Source organism: Schistocerca gregaria, unplaced genomic scaffold (assembly GCF_023897955.1).
Source record: "Schistocerca gregaria isolate iqSchGreg1 unplaced genomic scaffold, iqSchGreg1.2 ptg000199l, whole genome shotgun sequence".
NCBI lineage: Eukaryota > Metazoa > Arthropoda > Insecta > Orthoptera > Acrididae > Schistocerca > Schistocerca gregaria.
The window spans coordinates 13,290,359-13,314,446 of record NW_026061737.1 but is presented as its reverse complement, the minus strand read 5'-3'; positions in this window follow the sequence as shown (position 1 = coordinate 13,314,446).

Genomic DNA, 24,088 nt, shown 5'->3' with positions numbered 1-24,088 from the left:
TTAGGTATTGAATATTGAATTTTTGGCTGGCTTTGGTGCCTTGGACATGAGCTAGGACCTTAAGATTCTGCATGAAAGGAGGACTAGCAGCCAAGTTGCACGGGAGAATGTGAAAAGTGTTCATATGTAGTAAAAACCTGAGAAATCCGTCCGTTTTCGTCATTTGTTATCTAATCGACTTAAAGCCAGATCGTCACATTGGCCGCTCTTCTCTCTGCAACGGTTGTACTTATCGTCTGCAAAGCTATGTCGCGTGCTGCGGTATGCTGAGACACTAAAAGCACAGTGGTAGAACACAGATGAAGCTTCTAAGTTGATTTATTAGCCAGTAAGAAGTTGTACAATTCAAGATTTAGGTATTGATTATTGACTTTTTAGCTGGCTTTGGTGCCTTGGACATGAGCTAGGACCTTAAGATTCTGCATGAAAGGAGGACTAGCAGCCAAGTTGCACGGGAGAATGTGAAAAGTGTTCATATGTAGTAAAAACCTGAGAAATCCGTCTGTTTTCGTCATTTGTTATCGAATCGACTTAAAGCCAGATCGTCACATTGGCCGCTCTTCTCTCTGAAACACTTGTACTTATCGTCTGCAAAACTATGTCGCGTGCTGCGGTATGCGGAGAAACTAAAAGCAACGTAGTAGAACACAGATGAAGCATCTAAGTTGATGTAATAGCCAGTAAGAAGTAGTACAATTCAAGTTTTAGGTATTGAATATTGAATTTTTGGCTGGCTTTGGTGCCTTGGACATGAGCTAGGACCTTAATATTCTGCATGAAAGGAGGACTAGCAGCCGAGTTGCATGAGACAATGTGAAAAGTGTTCAAATGTAGTAAAAACCTGAGAAATACGTCTGTTTTCGTCATTGGTTATCGAATCGACTTCAAGCCAGATCGTCACACTGGCCGCTCTTCTCTCTGAAACGCTTGTACTTATCGTCTGCAAAGCTATGTCGCGTGCTGCGGTATGCATCGATACTAAAAGCACCATAGTAGAACACAGATGAAGCTTGTAAGTTGATGTAATACCCAGTAAGAGTTAGTACAATTCAAGTTTTAGGTATTGATTATTGACTTTTTAGCTGGCTTTGGTGCCTTGGACATGAGCTAGGACCTTAAGATTCTGCATGAAAGGAGGACTAGCAGCCGAGTTGCACGGGAGAATGTGAAAAGTGTTCATATGTAGTAAATACCTGAGAAATCCGTCCGTTTTCGTCATTTGTTATCGAATCGACTTAAAGCCAGATCGTCACATTGGCCGCTCTTCTCTCTGAAACGGTTGAACTTATCGTCTGCAAAGCTATGTCGCGTGCTGCGGTATGCTGAGACACTAAAAGCACCGTAGTAGAACACAGATGAAGCTTCTAAGTTGATGTATTAGCCAGTAAGAAATAGTACAATTCAAGTTTTAGGTATTGATTATTGACTTTTTAGCTGGCTTTGGTGCCTTGGACATAAGCTAGGACCTTATGATTCTGCATGAAAGGAGGACTAGCAGCCAAGTTGCACGGGAGAATGTGAAAAGTGTTCATATGTAGTAAAAACCTGAGAAATCCGTCCGCTTTCGTCATTTGTTATCGCATCGACTTAAAGCCAGATCGACACATTGGCCGCTCTTCTCTCTGAAACGGTTGTACTTATCGTCTGCAAAGCTTTGTCGCGTGCTGCGGTATGCTGAGACACTACAAGCACCATAGTAGAACACAGATGAAGCTTCTAAGTTGAGGTAATAGCCAGTAAGAGGTAGTACAATTCAAGTTTTAGGTATTGAATATTGACCTTTTAGCTGGCTTTGGTGCCTTGGACATGAGATAGGACCTTAAGGTTCTGCATGAAAGGAGGACTAGCAGCCGAGTTGCTCGGGAGAGTGTGAAAAGTGTTCATATGTAATAAAAACCTGAGACATTAGACCGATTTCGTCATTTGTTATCGAATCGACGTAAAGCCAGATCGTCACATTGGCCGCTCTGCTCTCTGAAATGGTTGTACTTATAGTCTGCAAAGCTATGTCGCGTGCTGCGGTATGCTGAGACACTACAAGCACCATAGTAGAACACAGATGAAGCTTCTAAGTTGATGTAATATCCAGTAAGAAGTAGTACAATTCAAGTTTTAGGTATTGAATATTGAATTTTTAGCTGGCTTTGGTGCCTTGGACATGAGCTAGGACCTTAATATTCTGCATGAAAGGAGGACTAGCAGCCGAGTTGCACGGGAGAATGTGAAAAGTGTTCATATGTAGTAAAAACCTGAGAATACCGTCCGTTTTCGTCATTTGTTATCGAATCGACTTAAAGCCAGATCGTCACATTGACCGCTCTGCTCTCTGAAACGGTTGTACTTATCGTCTGCAAAGCTATGTCGCGTACTGCGGTATTCGGAGACACTAAAAGCACCATAGTAGAACACAGATGAAGCTTCTAAGTTGATGTAATACCCAGTAAGAAGTAGTACAATTCAAGTTTTAGGTATCTGTTATTGACTTTTTAGCTGGCTTTGGTGCCTTGGACATGAGCTAGGACCTTAAGATTCTGCATGAAAGGAGGACTAGCAGCCGAGTTGCACGGGAGAATGTGAAAAGTGTTCATATGTAGTAAAAACCTGAGAAATCCGTCCGTTTTGGTCATTTGTTATCGAATCGACTTAAAGCCAGATCGTCACATTGGCCGATCTTCTCTCTGAAACGGATATACTTATCGTCTGCAAAGCTATGTCGCGTGCTGCGGTATGCTGAGACACTAAATGCACCATAGTAGAACACAGATCAAGATTCTAAGTTGATGTAATAGCCAGTAAGAAGTAGTACAATTCAAGTTTTAGGTATTGAATATTGACCTTTTAGCTGGCTTTGGTGCTTTGGACATGAGCTAGGACCTTAAGATTCTGCATGAAAGGAGGACTAGCAGCCGAGTTGCAGGGCAGAATGTGAAAAGTGTTCATATGTAGTAAAAACCTGAGAAATCCGTCCGTTTTGGTCATTTGTTATCGAATCGACTTAAAGCCAGATCGTCACATTGGCCGCTCTTCTCTCTGAAACGGTTGTACTTATCGTCTGCAAAACTATGTCGCGTGCTGCGGTATGCGGAGAAACTAAAAGCAACGTAGTAGAACACAGATGAAGCTTCTAAGTTGATGTAATAGCCAGTAAGAAGCAGTACATTTCAAGTTTTAGGTATTGATTATTGACTTTTTAGCTGGCTTTGGTGCCTTGGACATGAGCTAGGACCTTAAGATTCTGCATGAAAGGAGGACTAGCAGCCGAGTTGCACGGGAGAATGTGAAAAGTGTTCATATGTAGTAAAAACCTGAGAAATCCGTCCGTTTTCGTCATTTGTTACCGAATCGACTTAAAGCCAGATCGTCACATTGGCCGATCTTCTCTCTGAAACGGTTGTACTTATCGTCTGCAAAGCTATGTCGCGTGTTGCCGTAGGCGGAAACAGGAAAAGCACCATAATAGAACACAGATGAAGCTTCTAAGTTGATGTAATAGACAGTAAGAAGTAGTCCAATTCAAGTTTTAGGTATCGGTTATTGACTTTTTAGCTGGCTTTGGTGCCTTGACCATGAGCTAGGACCTTAAGATCCTGCATGAAAGGAGGACTAGCAGCCGAGTTGCACGGCAGAATATGAAAAGTGTTCATATCTAGTAAAAACCTGAGAAATCCGTCCGTTTTCGTCATTTGTTATCGAATCGACTTAAAGCCAGATCGTCACATTGGCCGCTCTTCTCTCTGAAACGCTTGTACTTATCGTCTGCAAAACTATGTCGCGTGCTGCGGTATGCGGAGAAACTAAAACCACCGTAGGAGAACACACATGAAGCTTCTAAGTTGATGTAATAGCCAGTAAGAAGTAGTACAATGCAAGTTTTAGGTATTGATTATTGACTTTTTAGCTGGCTTTGGTACCTTGGACATGAGCTAGGACCATAAGATTCTGCATGAAAGGAGGACTAGCAGCCGAGTTGCACGGGAGAATGTGAAAAGTGTTCATATGTAGTAAAAACCTGAGAAATCCGTCCGTTTTCGTCATTTGTTATCGCATCGACTTAAAGCCAGATCGACACATTGGCCGCTCTTCTCTCTGAAACGGTTGTACTTATCGTCTGCAAAGCTTTGTCGCGTGCTGCGGTATGCTGAGACACTACAAGCACCATAGTAGAACACAGATGAAGCTTCTAAGTTGAGGTAATAGCCAGTAAGAGGTAGTACAATTCAAGTTTTAGGTATTGAATATTGACCTTTTAGCTGGCTTTGGTGCCTTGGGCATGAGATAGGACCTTAAGATTCAGCGTGAAAGGAGGACTAGCAGCCGAGTTGCACGGGAGAATGTGAAAAGTGTTCATATGTAGTAAAAACCTGAGAAATCCGTCCGTTTTCGTCATTTGTTATCGAATCGACTTAAAGCCAGATCGTCACATTGGCCGATCTTCTCTCTGAAACGGATGTACTTATCGTCTGCAAAGCTATGTCGCGTGCTGCGGTATGCTGAGACACTAAAAGCACCATAGTAGAACACAGATCAAGCTTCTAATGAGATGTAATAGCCAGTAAGAAGTTGTCCAATTCAAGTTTTAGGTATTGAATATTGAACTTTTAGCTGGCTTTGGTGCCTTGGACATGAGCTAGGACCTTAAGATTCTGCATGAAAGGAGGACTAGCAGCCGAGTAGCACAGGAGAATGTGAAAAGTGTTCATATGTAGTAAAAACCTGAGAAATCCGTCCGTTTTCGTCATTTGTTATCGAATCGACTTAAAGCCAGATCGTCACATTGGCCGCTCTTCTCTCTGAAACGGTTGTACTTATCGTCTGCAAACTATTTCGCGTGCTGCGGTATGCGGAGAAACTAAAAGCAACGTAGTAGAACACAGATGAAGCTTCTAAGTTTATGTAATAGCCAGTAAGAAGCAGTACATTTCAAGTTTTAGGTATTGATTATTGACTTTTTAGCTGGCTTTGGTGCCTTGGACATGAGCTAGGACCTTAAGATTCTGCATGAAAGGAGGACTAGCAGCCGAGTTGCACGGGAGAATGTGAAAAGTGTTAATATGTAGTAAAAACCTGAGAAATCCGTCCGTTTTCGTCTTTTGTTATCGAATCGACTTAAAGCCAGATCGTCACATTGGCCGCACTTCTCTCTGAAACCTTTGTACTTACCGTCTGCAAAGCTATGTCGCGTACTGCGGTATTCGGAGACACTAAAAGCACCATAGTAGAACACAGATGAAGCTTCTAAAATGATGTAATAGCCAGTAAGAAGTAGTACAATTCAAGTTTTAGGTATCGGTTATTGACTTTTTAGCTGGCTTTGGTGCCTTGGACATGAGCTAGGACCTTAAGATTCTGCATGAAAGGAGGACTAGCAGCCGAGTTGCACGTCAGAATGTGAAAAGTGTTCATATGTAGTAAAAACCTGAAAAATCCGTCCGTTTTCGTCATTTGTTATCGAATCGACTTAAAGCCAGATCGTCACATTGGCCGATCTTCTCTCTGAAACGGATATACTTATCGTCTGCAAAGCTATGTCGCGTGCTGCGGTATGCTGAGACACTAAAAGCACCATAGTATAACACAGATCAAGGTTCTAAGTTGATGTAATAGCCAGTAAGAAGTAGTACAATTCAAGTTTTAGGTATTGAATATTGACCTTTTAGCTGGCTTTGGTGCTTTGGACATAAGCTAGGACCTTAAGATTCTGCATGAAAGGAGGACTTGCAGCCGCGTTGCACGGGAGAATGTGAAAAGTGTTCAAATGTAGTAAAAACCTGAGAAATCCGTCCGTTTTGGTCATTTGTTATCGAATCGACTTAAAGCCAGATCGTCACATTGGCCGCTCTTCTCTCTGAAACGGTTGTACTTATCGTCTGCAAAACTATGTCGCGTGCTGCGGTATGCGGAGAAACTAAAACCACCGTAGGAGAACACACATGAAGCTTCTAAGTTGATGTAATAGCCAGTAAGAAGTAGTACAATTCAAGTTTTAGGTATTGATTATTGACTTTTTAGCTGGCTTTGGTGCCTTGGACATGAGCTAGGACCTTAAGATTCTGCATGAAAGGAGGACTAGCAGCCGAGTTGCACGGGAGAATGTGAAAAGTGTTCATATGTAGTAAAAACCTGAGAAATCCGTCCGTTTTCGTCATTTGTTATCGCATCGACTTAAAGCCAGATCGACACATTGGCCGCTCTTCTCTCTGAAACGGTTGTACTTATCGTCTGCAAAGCTTTGTCGCGTGTTGCGGTATGCTGAGACACTACAAGCACCATAGTAGAACACAGATGAAGATTCTAAGATGAGGTAATAGCCATTAAGAGGTAGTACAATTCAAGATTTAGGTATTGAATATTGAACATTTAGCTGGCTTTGGTGCCTTGGACATGAGATAGGACTTTAAGATTCTGCATGAAAGGAGGACTAGCAGCCGAGTTGCACGGGAGAATGTGAAAAGTGTTCATATGTAATAAAAACCTGAGACATCCGACGGTTTTCGTCATTTCTTATCGAATCGACGTAAAGCCAGATCGTCACATTGGCCGCTCTGCTCTCTGAAATGGTTGTACTTATCGTCTGCAAAGCTGTGTCGCGTACTGCGGTATTCGGAGACACTAAAAGCACCACAGTAGAACACAGATGAAGCTTCTAAGTTGATGTAATATCCAGTAAGAAGTAGTACAATTCAAGTTTTAGGTATCGATTATTGACTTTTTAGCTGGCTTTGGTGCCTTGGACATGAGCTAGGACCTTAAGATAATGCATGAAAGGAGGACTAGCAGCCGAGTTTCACGGGAGAATGTGAAAAGTGTTCATATGTAGTACAAACCTGAGAAATCCGTCCGTTTTCGTCATTTGTTATCGAATCGACTTAAAGCCAGATCGTCACATTGGCCGCTCTTCTCTCTGAAACGGTTGTACTTATCGTCTGCAAAGCTATGTCGCGTGCTGCGGTATGCTGAGACACTAAAAGCACCATAGTAGAACACAGATCACGCTTCTAAGTTGATGTAATAGCCAGTAAGAAGTAGTACAATTCAAGTTTTAGGTATTGAATATTGACCTTTTAGCTGGCTTTGGTGCCTTGGACATGAGCTAGGACCTTAAGGTTCTGCATGAAAGGAGGACTAGCAGCCGAGTTGCACGGGAGAATGTGAAATGTGTTCATATGTAGTAAAAAAATGAGACATCCGTCCGTTTTCATCATTTGTTATCGAATCGACTTAAAGCCACATCGTCACATTGGCCGCTCTTCTCTCTGAAACGGTTGTACTTATCGTCTGCAAAACTATGTCGCGTGCTGCGGTATGCGGAGAAACTAAAAGCACCGTAGTAGAACACAGATGAAGCATCTAAGTTGATGTAATAGCCAGTAAGAAGTAGTACAATTCAAGTTTTAGGTATTGATTATTGACTTTTTAGCTGGCTTTGGTGCCTTGGACATGAGCTAGGACCTTAAGATTCTGCATGAAAGGAGGACTAGCAGCCGAGTTGCACAGCAGAATGTGAAAAGTGTTCATATGTGGTAAAAACCTGAGAAATCCGTCCGTTTTCGTCATTTGTTATCGAATCGACTTAAAGCCAGATCGTCACATTAGCCGCTCTTCTCTCTGAAACGGTTGTACTTATCGTCTGCAAAGCTATGTCGCGTGCTGCGGTATGCGGAGACACTAAAATCACCACAGTAGAACACAGATGAAGCTTCTAAGTTGATGTAACAGCCAGTAAGAAGTAGTACAATTCCAGTTTTAGGTATTGAATATTGACCTTTTTGCTGGCTTTGGTGCCTTGGACATGTGCTAGGACCTTAAGATTCTGCATGAAAGGAGGACTAGCTGCCGAGTTGCACGGGAGAATTTTAAAAGTGTTCATGTGTAGTAAAAACCTGAGAAATCCGTCCGTTTTCGTCATTTGTTATCGAATAGACTTAAAGCCAGATCGTCACATTGGCCGCTCTTCTCAATGAAACGGTTGTACTTATCGTCTGCAAAGCTATGTCGCGAGCTGTGGTATGCGGATACACTAAAATCACCATAGTAGGAACAGATGAAGCATCTAAGTTGATGTAATAGCCAGTAAGAAGTAATCCAATTCAAGATTTGGGTATCGATTATTTACTTTTTAGCTGGCTTTGGTGCCTTGGACATGAGCTAGGACCTTAATATTCTGCATGAAAGTAGGACTAGCAGCCGAGTTGCATGAGACAATGTGAAAAGTGTTCAAATGTAGTAAAAACCTGAGAAATACGTCTGTTTTCGTCATTGGTTATCGAATCGACTTCAAGCCAGATCGTCACATTGGCCGCTCTTCTCTCTGAAACGCTTGTACTTATCGTCTGCAAAGCTATGTCGCGTGCTGCGGTATGCTGAGACACTAAAAGCACCGTAGTAGAACACAGATGAAGCTTCTAAGTTGATGTATTAGCCAGTAAGAAGTAGTACAATTCTAGTTTTAGGTATCGATTATTGACTTTTTAGCTGGCTTTGGTGCCTTGGACATGAGCTAGGACCTTATGATTCTGCATGAAAGGAGGACTAGCAGCCAAGTTGCACGGCAGAATGTGAAAAGTGTTCATATGTAGTAAAAACCTGAGAAATCCGTCTGTTTTCGTCATTTGTTATCGAATCGACTTAAAGCCAGATCGTCACATTGGCCGCTCTTCTCTCTGAAACGGTTGTACTTATCGTCTGCAAAACTATGTCGCGTGCTGCGGTATGCGGCGAAACTAAATGCACCGTAGTAGAACACAGATGAAGCTTCTAAGTTGATGTAATAGCCAGTAAGAAGCGGTACAATTCAAGTTTTAGGTATTGATTATTGACTTTTTAGCTGGCTTTGGTGCCTTGGACATGAGCTAGGACCTTAAGATTCTGCATGAAAGGAGGACTAGCAACCGAGATGCACGGGAGAATGTGAAAAGTGTTCATATGTAGTAAAAACCTTTGAAATCCCTCCGTTTTCGTCATTTGTTATCGAATCGACTCAAAGCCAGATCGTCACATTGGCCGCTCTTCTCTCTGAAACGCTTGTACTTATCGTCTGCAAAGCTATGTCGCGTACTGCGGTATTCGGAGACACTAAAAGCACCATAGTAGAACACAGATGAAGCTTCTAAAATGATGTAATAGCCAGTAAAAAGTAGCACAATTCAAGTTTTAGGTATCGGTTATTGACTTTTTAGCTGGCTTTGGTGCCTTGGACATGAGCTAGGACCTTAAGATTCTGCATGAAAGGAGGACTAGCAGCCGAGTTGCACGGGAGAATGTGAAAAGTGTTCATATGTGGTAAAAACCTGAGAAATCCGTCCGTTTTCTTCATTTGTTATCGAATCGACTTAAAAGCCAGATCGTCACATTGGCCGATCTTCTCTCTGAAACGGTTGTACTTATCGTCTGCAAAGCTATGTCGCGTGTTGCCGTAGGCGGAAACAGGAAAAGCACCATAATAGAACACAGATGAAGCTTCTAAGTTGATGTAATAGCCAGTAAGAAGTAGTCCAATTCAAGTTGTATGTATCGGTTATTGACTTTATAGCTGGCTTTGGTGCCTTGGACATGAGCTAGGACCTTAAGATTCTGCATGAAAGGAGGACTAGCAGCCGAGTTGCACGGGAGAATGTGAAAAGTGTTCATATGTAGTAAAAACCAGAGAAATACGTCCGTTTTCGTCATTTGTTATCGAATCGACTTAAAGCCAGATCGTCACATTGGCCGATCTTCTCTCTGAAATGGTTGTACTTATCGTATGCAAAGCTATGTCGCGTGTTGCCGTAGGCGGAAACAGGAAAAGCTCCATAATAGAACACAGATGAAGCTTCTAAGTTGATGTAATAGCCAGTAAGAAGTAGTCCAATTCAAGTTTTAGGTATCGATTACTGACTTTTTAGCTGGCTTTGGTGCCTTGGACATGAGCTAGGACCTTAAGATTCTGCATGAAAGGAGGACTAGCAGCCGAGTTGCACGGGAGAATGTGAAAAGTGTTCATATGTAGTAAAAACCTGAGACATCCGTCCGTTTTCATCATTTGTTATTGAATCGATGTAAAGCCAGATCGTCACATTGGCCGCTCTTCTCTCTGAAACGGTTGTACTTATCGTCTGCAAAGCTATGTCGCGTACTGCGGTATTCGGAGACACTAAAAGCACCACAGTAGAACACAGATGTAGCTTCTAAGTTGATGTAATATCCAGTAAGAAGTAGTACAATACAAGTTTTAGGTATCGATTATTGAGTTTTTAGCTGGCTTTGGTGCCTTGGAAATGAGCTGTTACCTTAAGATTCTGCATGAAAGGAGGACTAGCAGCCGAGTTGCACGGGAGAATGTGAAAAGTGTTCATATGTAGTAAAAACCTGAGAAACCCGTCCGTTTTCGTCATTTGTTATCGAATCGACTTAAAGCCAGATCGTCACATTGGCCGCTCTTCTCTCTGAAACGGTTGTACTTATCGTCTGCAAAGCTATGTCGCGTGCTGCGATATTCTGAAACACCAAAAGCACAATAGTAGAATACAGATCAAGCTTCTAAGTTGATGTAATAGCCAGTAAGAAGTAGTACAATTCAAGTTTTAGGTATTGAATATTGACCTTTTAGCTGGCTTTGGTGCCTTGGACATGAGCTAGGACCTTAAGATTCTGCATGAAAGGAGGACTAGCAGCCGAGTTGCACGGGAGAATGTGAAAAATGTTCATATGTAGTAAAAAAATGAGACATCCGTCCGTTTTCGTCATTTGTTATCGAATCGACTTAAAGCCACATCGTCACATTGGCCGCTCTTCTCTCTGAAACGGTTGTACTTATCGTCTGCAAAACTATGTCGCGTGCTGCGGTATGCGGAGAAACTAAAACCACCGTAGGAGAACACACATGAAGCTTCTTAGTTGATGTAATAGCCAGTAAGAAGTAGTACAATTCAAGTTTTAGGTATTGATTATTGACTTTTTAGCTGGCTTTGGTGCCTTGGACATGAGCTAGGACCTTAAGATTCTGCATGAAAGGAGGACTAGCAGCCGAGTTGCACGGGAGAATGTGAAAAGTGTTCATATGTAGTAAAAACCTGAGAAATCCGTCCGTTTTCGTCATTTGTTATCGCATCGACTTCAAGCCAGATCGACACATTGGCCGCTCTTCTCTCTGAAACGGTTGTACTTATCGTCTGCAAAGCTTTGTCGCGTGTTGCGGTATGCTGAGACACTACAAGCACCATAGTAGAACACAGATGAAGCTTCTAAGTTGAGGTAATAGCCATTAAGAGGTAGTACAATTCAAGATTTAGGTATTGAATATTGAACTTTTAGCTGGCTTTGGTGCCTTGGACATGAGATAGGACTTTAAGATTCTGCATGAAAGGAGGACTAGCAGCCGAGTTGCACGGGAGAATGTGAAAAGTGTTCATATGTAATAAAAACCTGAGACATCCGACGGTTTTCGTCATTTCTTATCGAATCGACGTAAAGCCAGATCGTCACATTGGCCGCTCTGCTCTCTGAAATGGTTGTACTTATCGTCTGCAAAGCTGTGTCGCGTACTGCGGTATTCGGAGACACTAAAAGCACCACAGTAGAACACAGATGAAGCTTCTAAGTTGATGTAATATCCAGTAAGAAGTAGTACAATTCAAGTTTTAGGTATCGATTATTGACTTTTTAGCTGGCTTTGGTGCCTTGGACATGAGCTAGGACCTTAAGATAATGCATGAAAGGAGGACTAGCAGCCGAGTTTCACGGGAGAATGTGAAAAGTGTTCATATGTAGTACAAACCTGAGAAATCCGTCCGTTTTCGTCATTTGTTATCGAATCGACTTAAAGCCAGATCGTCACATTGGCCGCTCTTCTCTCTGAAACGGTTGTACTTATCGTCTGCAAAGCTATGTCGCGTGCTGCGGTATGCTGAGACACTAAAAGCACTATAGTAGAACACAGATCACGCTTCTAAGTTGATGTAATAGCCAGTAAGAAGTAGTACAATTCAAGTTTTAGGTATTGAATATTGACCTTTTAGCTGGCTTTGGTGCCTTGGACATGAGCTAGGACCTTAAGGTTCTGCATGAAAGGAGGACTAGCAGCCGAGTTGCACGGGAGAATGTGAAAAGTGTTCATATGTAGTAAAAAAATGAGACATCCGTCCGTTTTCATCATTTGTTATCGAATCGACTTAAAGCCACATCGTCACATTGGCCGCTCTTCTCTCTGAAACGGTTGTACTTATCGTCTGAAACTATGTCGCGTGCTGCGGTATGCGGAGAAACTAAAAGCACCGTAGTAGAACACAGATGAAGCATCTAAGTTGATGTAATAGCCAGTAAGAAGTAGTACAATTCAAGTTTTAGGTATTGATTATTGACTTTTTAGCTGGCTTTGGTGCCTTGGACATGAGCTAGGACCTTAAGATTCTGCATGAAAGGAGGACTAGCAGCCGAGTTGCACAGCAGAATGTGAAAAGTGTTCATATGTGGTAAAAACCTGAGAAATCCGTCCGTTTTCGTCATTTGTTATCGAATCGACTTAAAGCCAGATCGTCACATTAGCCGCTCTTCTCTCTGAAACGGTTGTACTTATCGTCTGCAAAGCTATGTCGCGTGCTGCGGTATGCGGAGACACTAAAATCACCACAGTAGAACACAGATGAAGCTTCTAGGTTGATGTAACAGCCAGTAAGAAGTAGTACAATTCCAGTTTTAGGTATTGAATATTGACCTTTTTGCTGACTTTGGTGCCTTGGACATGTGCTAGGACCTTAAGATTCTGCATGAAAGGAGGACTAGCTGCCGAGTTGCACGGGAGAATTTGAAAAGTGTTCATATGTAGTAAAAACCTGAGAAATCCGTCCGTTTTCGTCATTTGTTATCGAATAGACTTAAAGCCAGATCGTCACATTGGCCGCTCTTCTCAATGAAACGGCTGTACTTATCGTCTGCAAAGCTATGTCGCGAGCTGTGGTATGCGGATACACTAAAATCACCATAGTAGGAACAGATGAAGCATCTAAGTTGATGTAATAGCCAGTAAGAAGTAATCCAATTCAAGATTTGGGTATCGATTATTTACTTTTTAGCTGGCTTTGGTGCCTTGGACATGAGCTAGGACCTTAAGATTCTGCATGAAAGGAGGACTAGCAGCCGAGTTGCACGGGAGAATGTGAAAAGTGTTCATATGTAATAAAAACCTGAGAAATCCGTCCGTTTTCGTCATTTGTTATCGAATCGACTTAAAGCCAGATCGTCACATTGGCCGCTCTTCTCTCTGAAACGGTTGTACTTATCGTCTGCAAAGCTATGTCGCGTGCTGCGGTATGCTGAGACACTAAAAGCACTTTAGTAGAACACAGATGAAGCTTCTAAGTTGATGTAATAGCCAGTAAGAAGTAGTACAATTCAAGTTTTAGGTATTGAATATTGAATTTTGAGCTGGCTTTGGTGCCTTGGACATGAGCTAGGACCTTAATATTCTGCATGAAAGTAGGACTAGCAGCCGAGTTGCATGAGACAATGTGAAAAGTGTTCAAATGTAGTAAAAACCTGAGAAATACGTCTGTTTTCGTCATTGGTTATCGAATCGACTTCAAGCCAGATCGTCACATTGGCCGCTCTTCTCTCTGAAACGCTTGTACTTATCGTCTGCAAAGCTATGTCGCGTGCTGCGGTATGCGGAGACACTAAAAGCACCATAGTAGAACACAGATGAAGCTTGTAAGTTGATGTAATACCCAGTAAGAATTAGTACAATTCAAGTTTTAGGTATTGATTATTGACCTTTTAGCTGGCTTTGGTGCCTTGGACATGAGCTAGGACCTTAAGATTCTGCATGAAAGGAGGACTAGCAGCCGAGTTGCACGGGAGAATGTGAAAAGTGTTCATATGTAGTAAATACCTGAGAAATCCGTCCGTTTTCGTCATTTGTTATCGAATCGACTTAAAGCCAGATCGTCACATTGGCCGCTCTTCTCTCTGAAACGGTTGTACTTATCGTCTGCAAAGCTATGTCGCGTGCTGCGGTATGCTGAGACACTAAAAGCACCGTAGTAGAACACAGATGAAGCTTCTAAGTTGATGTATTAGCCAGTAAGAAGTAGTACAATTCTAGTTTTAGGCATCGATTATTGACTTTTTAGCTGGCTTTGGTGCCTTGGACATGAGCTAGGACCTTAAGATTCTGCATGAAAGGAGGACTAGCAGCCAAGTTGCACGGCAGAATGTGAAAAGTGTTCATATGTAGTAAAAACCTGAGAAATCCGTCTGTTTTCGTCATTTGTTATCGAATCGACTTAAAGCCAGATCGTCACATTGGCCGCTCTTCTCTCTGAAACGGTTGTACTTATCGTCTGCAAAACTATGTCGCGTGCTGCGGTATGCGGCGAAACTAAATGCACCGTAGTAGAACACAGATGAAGCTTCTAAGTTGATGTAATAGCCAGTAAGAAGCGGTACAATTCAAGTTTTAGGTATTGATTATTGACTTTTTAGCTGGCTTTGCTGCCTTGGACATGAGCTAGGACCTTAAGATTCTGCATGAAAGGAGGACTAGCAGCCGAGATGCACGGGAGAATGTGAAAAGTGTTCATATGTAGTAAAAACCTTTGAAATCCCTCCGTTTTCGTCATTTGTTATCGAATCGACTCAAAGCCAGATCGTCACATTGGCCGCTCTTCTCTCTGAAACGCTTGTACTTATCGTCTGCAAAGCTATGTCGCGTACTGCGGTATTCGGAGACACTAAAAGCACCATAGTAGAACACAGATGAAGCTTCTAAAATGATGTAATAGCCAGTAAAAGGTAGCACAATTCAAGTTTTAGGTATCGGTTATTGACTTTTTAGCTGGCTTTGGTGCCTTGGACATGAGCTAGGACCTTAAGATTCTGCATGAAAGGAGGACTAGCAGCCGAGTTGCACGGGAGAATGTGAAAAGTGTTCATATGTGGTAAAAACCTGAGAAATCCGTCCGTTTTCTTCATTTGTTATCGAATCGACTTAAAAGCCAGATCGTCACATTGGCCGATCTTCTCTCTGAAACGGTTGTACTTATCGTCTGCAAAGCTATGTCGCGTGTTGCCGTAGGCGGAAACAGGAAAAGCACCATAATAGAACACAGATGAAGCTTCTAAGTTGATGTAATAGCCAGTAAGAAGTAGTCCAATTCAAGTTTTATGTATCGGTTATTGACTTTATAGCTGGCTTTGGTGCCTTGGACATGAGCTAGGACCTTAAGATTCTGCATGAAAGGAGGACTAGCAGCCGAGTTGCACGGGAGAATGTGAAAAGTGTTCATATGTAGAAAAAACCAGAGAAATACGTCCGTTTTCGTCATTTGTTATCGAATCGACTTAAAGCCAGATCGTCACATTGGCCGATCTTCTCTCTGAAATGGTTGTACTTATCGTATGCAAAGCTATGTCGCGTGTTGCCGTAGGCGGAAACAGGAAAAGCTCCATAATAGAACACAGATGAAGCTTCTAAGTTGATGTAATAGCCAGTAAGAAGTAGTCCAATTCAAGTTTTAGGTATCGATTACTGACTTTTTAGCTGGCTTTGGTGCCTTGGACATGAGCTAGGACCTTAAGATTCTGCATGAAAGGAGGACTAGCAGCCGAGTTGCACGGGAGAATGTGAAAAGTGTTCATATGTAGTAAAAACCTGAGACATCCGTCCGTTTTCATCATTTGTTATTGAATCGATGTAAAGCCAGATCGTCACATTGGCCGCTCTTCTCTCTGAAACGGTTGTACTTATCGTCTGCAAAGCTATGTCGCGTACTGCGGTATTCGGAGACACTAAAAGCACCACAGTAGAACACAGATGTAGCTTCTAAGTTGATGTAATATCCAGTAAGAAGTAGTACAATAAAAGTTTTAGGTATCGATTATTGAGTTTTTAGCTGGCTTTGGTGCCTTGGAAATGAGCTGTTACCTTAAGATTCTGCATGAAAGGAGGACTAGCAGCCGAGTTGCACGGGAGAATGTGAAAAGTGTTCATATGTAGTAAAAACCTGAGAAACCCGTCCGTTTTCGTCATTTGTTATCGAATCGACTTAAAGCCAGATCGTCACATTGGCCGCTCTTCTCTCTGAAACGGTTGTACTTATCGTCTGCAAAGCTATGTCGCGTGCTGCGATAATCTGAAACACCAAAAGCACAATAGTAGAATACAGATCAAGCTTCTAAGTTGATGTAATAGCCAGTAAGAAGTAGTACAATTCAAGTTTTAGGTGTTGAATATTGACCTTTTAGCTGGCTTTGGTGCCTTGGACATGAGCTAGGACCTTAAGATTCTGCATGAAAGGAGGACTAGCAGCCGAGTTGCACGGGAGAATGTGAAAAATGTTCATATGTAGTAAAAAAATGAGACATCCGTCCGTTTTCGTCATTTGTTATCGAATCGACTTAAAGCCACATCGTCACATTGGCCGCTCTTCTCTCTGAAACGGATGTACTTATCGTCTGCAAAACTATGTCGCGTGCTGCGGTATGCGGGGAAACTAAAAGCACCATAGTAGAACACAGATGAAACTTCTAAGTTGATGTAATAGCCAGTAAGAAGTAGTACAATTCAAGTTTTATGTATTGAATATTGACCTTTTTGTTGGCTTTGGTGCCTTGGACATGTGCTAATACCTTAAGATTCTGCATGAAAGGAGGACTAGCAGCCGAGTTGCACGGGAGAATGTGAAAAGTGTTCATATGTAGTAAAAACCTGAGAAATCCGTCCGTTTTCGTCATTTGTTATCGAATCGACTTAAAGCCAGATCCTCACATTGGCCGCTCTTCTCTCTGAAACGGTTGTACTTATCGTCTGCAAAGCTATGTCGCGTACTGCGGTATTCGGAGACACTAAAAGCACCATAGTAGAACACAGATCAAGCTTCTAAGATGATGTAATAACCAGTAAGAAGAAGTACAATTCTAGTTTTAGGTATCGGTTATTGACTTTTTAGCTGGCTTTGGTGCCTTGGACATGAGCTAGGACCTTAATATTCTGCATGAAAGTAGGACTAGCAGCCGAGTTGCATGAGACAATGTGAAAAGTGTTCAAATGTAGTAAAAACCTGAGAAATACGTCTGTTTTCGTCATTGGTTATCGAATCGACTTCAAGCCAGATCGTCACATTGGCCGCTCTTCTCTCTGAAACGCTTGTACTTATCGTCTGCAAAGCTATGTCGCGTGCTGCGGTATGCGGAGACACTAAAAGCACCATAGTAGAACACAGATGAAGCTTGTAAGTTGATGTAATACCCAGTAAGAATTAGTACAATTCAAGTTTTAGGTATTGATTATTGACTTTTTAGCTGGCTTTGGTGCCTTGGACATGAGCTAGGACCTTAAGATTCTGCATGATAGGAGGACTAGCAGCCGAGTTGCACGGGAGAATGTGAAAAGTGTTCATATGTAGTAAATACCTGAGAAATCCGTCCGTTTTCGTCATTTGTTATCGAATCGACTTAAAGCCAGATCGTCACATTGGCCGCTCTTCTCTCTGAAACGGTTGTACTTATCGTCTGCAAAGCTATGTCGCGTGCTGCGGTATGCTGAGACACTAAAAGCACCGTAGTAGAACACAGATGAAGCTTCTAAGTTGATGTATTAGCCAGTAAGAAGTAGTACAATTCTAGTTTTAGGTATCGATTATTGACTTTTTAGCTGGCTTTGGTGCCTTGGACATGAGCTAGGACCTTAAGATTCTGCATGAAAGGAGGACTAGCAGCCAAGTTGCACGGCAGAATGTGAAAAGTGTTCATATGTAGTAAAAACCTGAGAAATCCGTCTGTTTTCGTCATTTGTTATCGAATCGACTTAAAGCCAGATCGTCACATTGGCCGCTCTTCTCTCTGAAACGGTTGTACTTATCGTCTGCAAAACTATGTCGCGTGCTGCGGTATGCGGCGAAACTAAATGCACCGTAGTAGAACACAGATGAAGCTTCTAAGTTGATGTAATAGCCAGTAAGAAGCGGTACAATTCAAGTTTTAGGTATTGATTATTGACTTTTTAGCTGGCTTTGGTGCCTTGGACATGAGCTAGGACCTTAAGATTCTGCATGAAAGGAGGACTAGCAGCCGAGATGCACGGGAGAATGTGAAAAGTGTTCATATGTAGTAAAAACCTTTGAAATCCCTCCGTTTTCGTCATTTGTTATCGAATCGACTCAAAGCCAGATCGTCACATTGGCCGCTCTTCTCTCTGAAACGCTTGTACTTATCGTCTGCAAAGCTATGTCGCGTACTGCGGTATTCGGAGACACTAAAAGCACCATAGTAGAACACAGATGTAATAGCCAGTAAAAAGTAGCACAATTCAAGTTTTAGGTATCGGTTATTGACTTTTTAGCTGGCTTTGGTGCCTTGGACATGAGCTAGGACCTAAAGATTCTGCATGAAAGGAGGACTAGCAGCCGAGTTGCATGGGAGAATGTGAAAAGTGTTCATATGTGGTAAAAACCTGAGAAATCCGTCCGTTTTCGTCATTTGTTATCGAATCGACTTAAAAGCCAGATCGTCACATTGGCCGATCTTCTCTCTGAAACGGTTGTACTTATCGTCTGCAAAGCTATGTCGCGTGTTGCCGTAGGCGGAAACAGGAAAAGCACCATAATAGAACACAGATGAAGCTTCTAAGTTGATGTAATAGCCAGTAAGAAGTAGTCCAATTCAAGTTTTATGTATCGGTTATTGACTTTATAGCTGGCTTTGGTGCCTTGGACATGAGCTAGGACCTTAAGATTCTGCATGAAAGGAGGACTAGCAGCCGAGTTGCACGGGAGAATGTGAAAAGTGTTCATATGTAGTAAAAACCAGAGAAATACGTCCGTTTTCGTCATTTGTTATCGAATCGACTTAAAGCCAGATCGTCACATTGGCCGATCTTCTCTCTGAAATGGTTGTACTTATCGTATGCAAAGCTATGTCGCGTGTTGCCGTAGGCGGAAACAGGAAAAGCTCCATAATAGAACACAGATGAAGCTTCTAAGTTGATGTAATAGCCAGTAAGAAGTAGTCCAATTCAAGTTTTAGGTATCGATTACTGACTTTTTAGCTGGCTTTGGTGCCTTGGACATGAGCTAGGACCTTAAGATTCTGCATGAAAGGAGGACTAGCAGCCGAGTTGCACGGGAGAATGTGAAAAGTGTTCATATGTAGTAAAAACCTGAGACATCCGTCCGTTTTCATCATTTGTTATTGAATCGATGTAAAGCCAGATCGTCACATTGGCCGCTCTTCTCTCTGAAACGGTTGTACTTATCGTCTGCAAAGCTATGTCGCGTACTGCGGTATTCGGAGACACTAAAAGCACCACAGTAGAACACAGATGTAGCTTCTAAGTTGATGTAATATCCAGTAAGAAGTAGTACAATACAAGTTTTAGGTATCGATTATTGAGTTTTTAGCTGGCTTTGGTGCCTTGGAAATGAGCTGTTACCTTAAGATTCTGCATGAAAGGAGGACTAGCCGCCGAGTTGCACGGGAGAATGTGAAAAGTGTTCATATGTAGTAAAAACCTGAGAAACCCGTCCGTTTTCGTCATTTGTTATCGAATCGACTTAAAGCCAGATCGTCACATTGGCCGCTCTTCTCTCTGAAACGGTTGTACTTATCGTCTGCAAAGCTATGTCGCGTGCTGCGATATGCTGAAACACCAAAAGCACAATAGTAGAATACAGATCAAGCTTCTAAGTTGATGTAATAGCCAGTAAGAAGTAGTACAATTCAAGTTTTAGGTATTGAATATTGACCTTTTAGCTGGCTTTGGTGCCTTGGACATGAGCTAGGACCTTAAGATTCTGCATGAAAGGAGGACTAGCAGCCGAGTTGCACGGGAGAATGTGAAAAATGTTCATATGTAGTAAAAAAATGAGACATCCGTCCGTTTTCGTCATTTGTTATCGAATCGACTTAAAGCCACATCGTCACATTGGCCGCTCTTCTCTCTGAAACGGATGTACTTATCGTCTGCAAAACTATGTCGCGTGCTGCGGTATGCGGGGAAACTAAAAGCACCATAGTAGAACACAGATGAAACTTCTAAGTTGATGTAATAGCCAGTAAGAAGTAGTACAATTCAAGTTTTATGTATTGAATATTGACCTTTTTGTTGGCTTTGGTGCCTTGGACATGTGCTAATACCTTAAGATTCTGCATGAAAGGAGGACTAGCAGCCGAGTTGCACGGGAGAATGTGAAAAGTGTTCATATGTAGTAAAAACCTGAGAAATCCGTCCGTTTTCGTCATTTGTTATCGAATCGACTTAAAGCCAGATCCTCACATTGGCCGCTCTTCTCTCTGAAACGGTTGTACTTATCGTCTGCAAAGCTATGTCACGTGCTGCGGTATGTGGTGACACTAAAATCACCGCAGTAGAACGCAGATGAAGCTTCTAAGATGATGTAATATCCAGTAAGAAGTAGTACAATTCAAGTTTTAGGTATCGATTATTGACTTTTCAGCTGGCTTTGGTGCATTGGACATGAGCTAGGACCTAAAGATTCTGCATGAAAGGTGGACTAGCAGCCGAGTTCCACGGGAGAATGTGAAAAGTGTTCATATGTAGTACAAACCTGAGAAATCCGTCCGTTTTCGTCATTTGTTATCGAAACGACTTAAAGCCAGGTCGTCACATTGGCCGCTCTTCTCTCTGAAACGGCTGTACTTACCGTCTGCAAAGCTATGTCACGTGCTGCGGTATGCGGAGACACTAAAATCACCATAGTAGAACACAGATGAAGCTTCTAAGTTGATGCAATAGCCAGTAAGAAGTAGTACTATTCAAGTTTTAGGTATCGATTATTGACCCTTTAGCTGGCTTCGGTACCTTGGACATGAGCTAGGACCTTAAGATTCTGCATGAAAGGAGGACTAGCAGCCGAGTTGCACGTCAGAATGTGAAAAGTGTTCATATGTAGTAAAAACCTGAGAAATCCGTCCGTTTTCGTCATTTGTTATCGAATCGACTTAAAGCCAGATCGTCACATTGTCCGCTCTTCTCTCTGAAACGTTTGTACATATCGTCTGCAAAGCTATGTCGCGTGCAGCGGTATGTGGAGACACTAAAATCACCATAGTAGAACACAGATGAAGCATCTAAGTTGATATAATAGCCAGTAAGAAGTAGTACAATTCAAGTTTTAGGAATCGATTATTGACTTTTTAGCTAGCTTTGGTGCCATGGACATGAGCTGGGACTTTAAGATTCTGCATGTAAGGAGGACTAGCAGCCAAGTTGCACGGGAGAATGTGAAAAGTGTTCATATGTAGTAAAAACCTGAGAAATCCGTACGTTTTCGTCATTTGTTATCGAATCGACTTAAAGCCAGATCGTCACATTGGCCGCTCTTCTCTCTGAAACTGTTGTACTTATCGTCTGCAAAGCTATGTCGCGTGCTGCGGGATGCTGAGACACTAAAAGCACCATAGTAGACCACAGATCAAGCTTCTAAGTTGATGTAATAGCCAGTAAGAAGTAGTACAATTCAAGTTTTAGGTATTGAATATGGACCTTTTAGCTGGCTTTGGTGCCTTGGACATGAGCTAGGACCTTAAGATTCTGCATGAAAGTAGGAATAGCAGCCGAGTTCCACGGGAGAATGTGAAAAGTGTTCATATATAGTAATAACCTGAGAAATCCGTCCTTTTTCGTCATTTGTTAGCGAATCGACTTAAAGCCAGATCGTCACATTGGCCGCTCTTCTCTCTGAAACGGTTGTACTTATCATCTGCAAAGCTATGTCACGTGCTGCGGTATGCGGAGACACTAAGATCACCACAGTAGAACACAGATGAAGCTTCTAAGTTGATGTAATATCCAGTAAGAAGTAGTACAATTCAAGTTTTAGGTATCGATTATTGACTTTTTAGCTGGCTTTGGTGCATTGGACATGAGCTAGGACCTTAATATTCTGCATGAAAGGTGGACTAGCAGCCGATTTGCACGGGAGAATGTGAAAACTGTTCAAATGTAGTAAAAACCTGAGAAATCCGTCCGTTTTCGTCATTTGTTATCGAATCTACTTAAAGCCAGATCGTCACATTGGCCGCTCTTCTCTCTGAAACGGTTGTACTTATCGTCTGCAAAGCTATGTCTCGTGCTGCGGTATGCGGAGACACTAAAATCACCACAGTAGAACACAGATGAAGCTTCTAAGTTGATGTAATATCCAGTAAGAAGTAGTACAATTCAAGTTTTAGGTATCGATTATTGACTTTTTAGCTGGCTTTGGTGACTTGGACATGAGCTAGGACCTTAATATGCTGCATGAAAGGAGGACTAGCAGCCGAGTTGCACGGGAGAATGTGAAAACTGTTCAAATGTAGTAAAAACCTGAGAAATACGTCCGTTTTCGTCATTTGTTATCGAATCGACTTAAAGCCAGATCGTCACATTGGCCGCTCTTCTCTCTGAAACGGTAGTACTTATCGTCTGCAAAGCTATGTCGCGTGTTGCGGTATGCGGAGACACTAAAAGCACCATAGTAGAACACAGATGAAGCTTCTAAGTTGATGTAATACCCAGTAAGAAGTAGTACAATTCAAGTTTCAGGTATCGATTATTGACTTTTTAGCTGGCTTTGGTGCCTTGGACATGAGCTAGGACCTTAACATTCTTCATGAAAGGAGGACTAGCAGCTGAGTTGCACGGGAGAGTGTGAAAAGTGTTCATTTGTAGTAAAAACCTTAGAAATCCGTCCGTTTTCGTCATTTGTTATCGAATCGACTTAAAGCCAGATCGTCACATTGGCCGCTCTTCTCTCTAAAACGGTTGTACTTGTCGTCTGCAAAGCTATGTCACGTGCTGCGGTATGCGGAGACACTAAAATCACCACAGTAGAAGACAGATGAAGCTTCTAAGTTGATGTAATAGCCAGTAAGAAGTAGTACAATTCAAGTTTTACGTATTGAATATTGACCTTTTTGCTGGCTTTTGTGCCTTGGACATGTGCTAGGACCTTAAGATTCTGCATGAAAGGAGGACAAGCAGCCGAGTTGCACGGGAGAATGTGAAGAGTGTTGATATGTAGTAAAAACCTGAGAAATCCGTCAGTTTTCGTCATTTGTTATCGAATCGACTTAAAGCCAGATCGTCACATTGGCCGCTCTTCTCTCTGAAACGGTTGTACTTATCGTCTGCAAAACTATGTCGCGTCCTGCGGTATGCTGAGACACTAAAAGCACCATAGTAGAACACAGATGAAGCTTCGAAGTTGATGTAATAGCCAGTAAGAAGTAGTACAATTCAAGTTTTAGGTATCGGTTATTGACTTTTTACCCTTCTTTGGTGCCTTGGACACGAGCTAGGAACTTAAGATTTAGCATGAAGGAGGACTAGCAGTCGAGTTGCACGGGAGAATGTGAAAAGTGTTCATATGTAGTAAAACCTGAGAAATACGTCCGTTTTCGTCATTTGTTATCGAATCGACTTAAAGCCAGATCGTCACATTGTGCGCTCTTCTCTCTGAAACGGTTGTACTTATCGTCTGCAAAGCTATGTCGCGTGCTGCGGTATGCGGAGAAACTAAAAGCAACGTAGTAGAAAACAGATGAAGCTTCGAATTTGATGTAATAGCCAGTAAGAAGTAGTACAATTCAAGTTTTAGGTATTGAATATTGACCTTTTAGCTGGCTTTGGTGCCTTGGACATGAGCTAGGACCTTAAGATTCTGCATGAAAGGAGGACTAGCAGCCGAGTTGCACGGGAGAATGTGAAAAGTGTTCATATGTAGTAAAAACCTGAGAAATCCGTCCGTTTTCGTCATTTGTTATCGAATTGACTTAAAGCCAGATAGTCACATTGGCCGCTCTTCTCACTGAAACGGTTGTACTTATCGTCTGCAAAGCTATGTCGCGTGCAGCGGTATGTGGAGACACTAAAAGCACCATAGTAGAACACAGATGAAGCTTCGAAGTTGATGTAATACCCAATAAGAAGTAGTACAATTCAAGTTTTAGGTATCGAATATTGACTTTTTAGCTGGCTTTGGTGCCTTGGACATGAGCTAGGACCTTAAGATTCTGCATGAAAGGAGGACTAGCAGCCGAGTTGCACGGGAGAATGTGAAAAGTGTTCATATGTAGTAATAACCTGAGAAATCCGTCCTTTTTCGACATTTGTTATCGA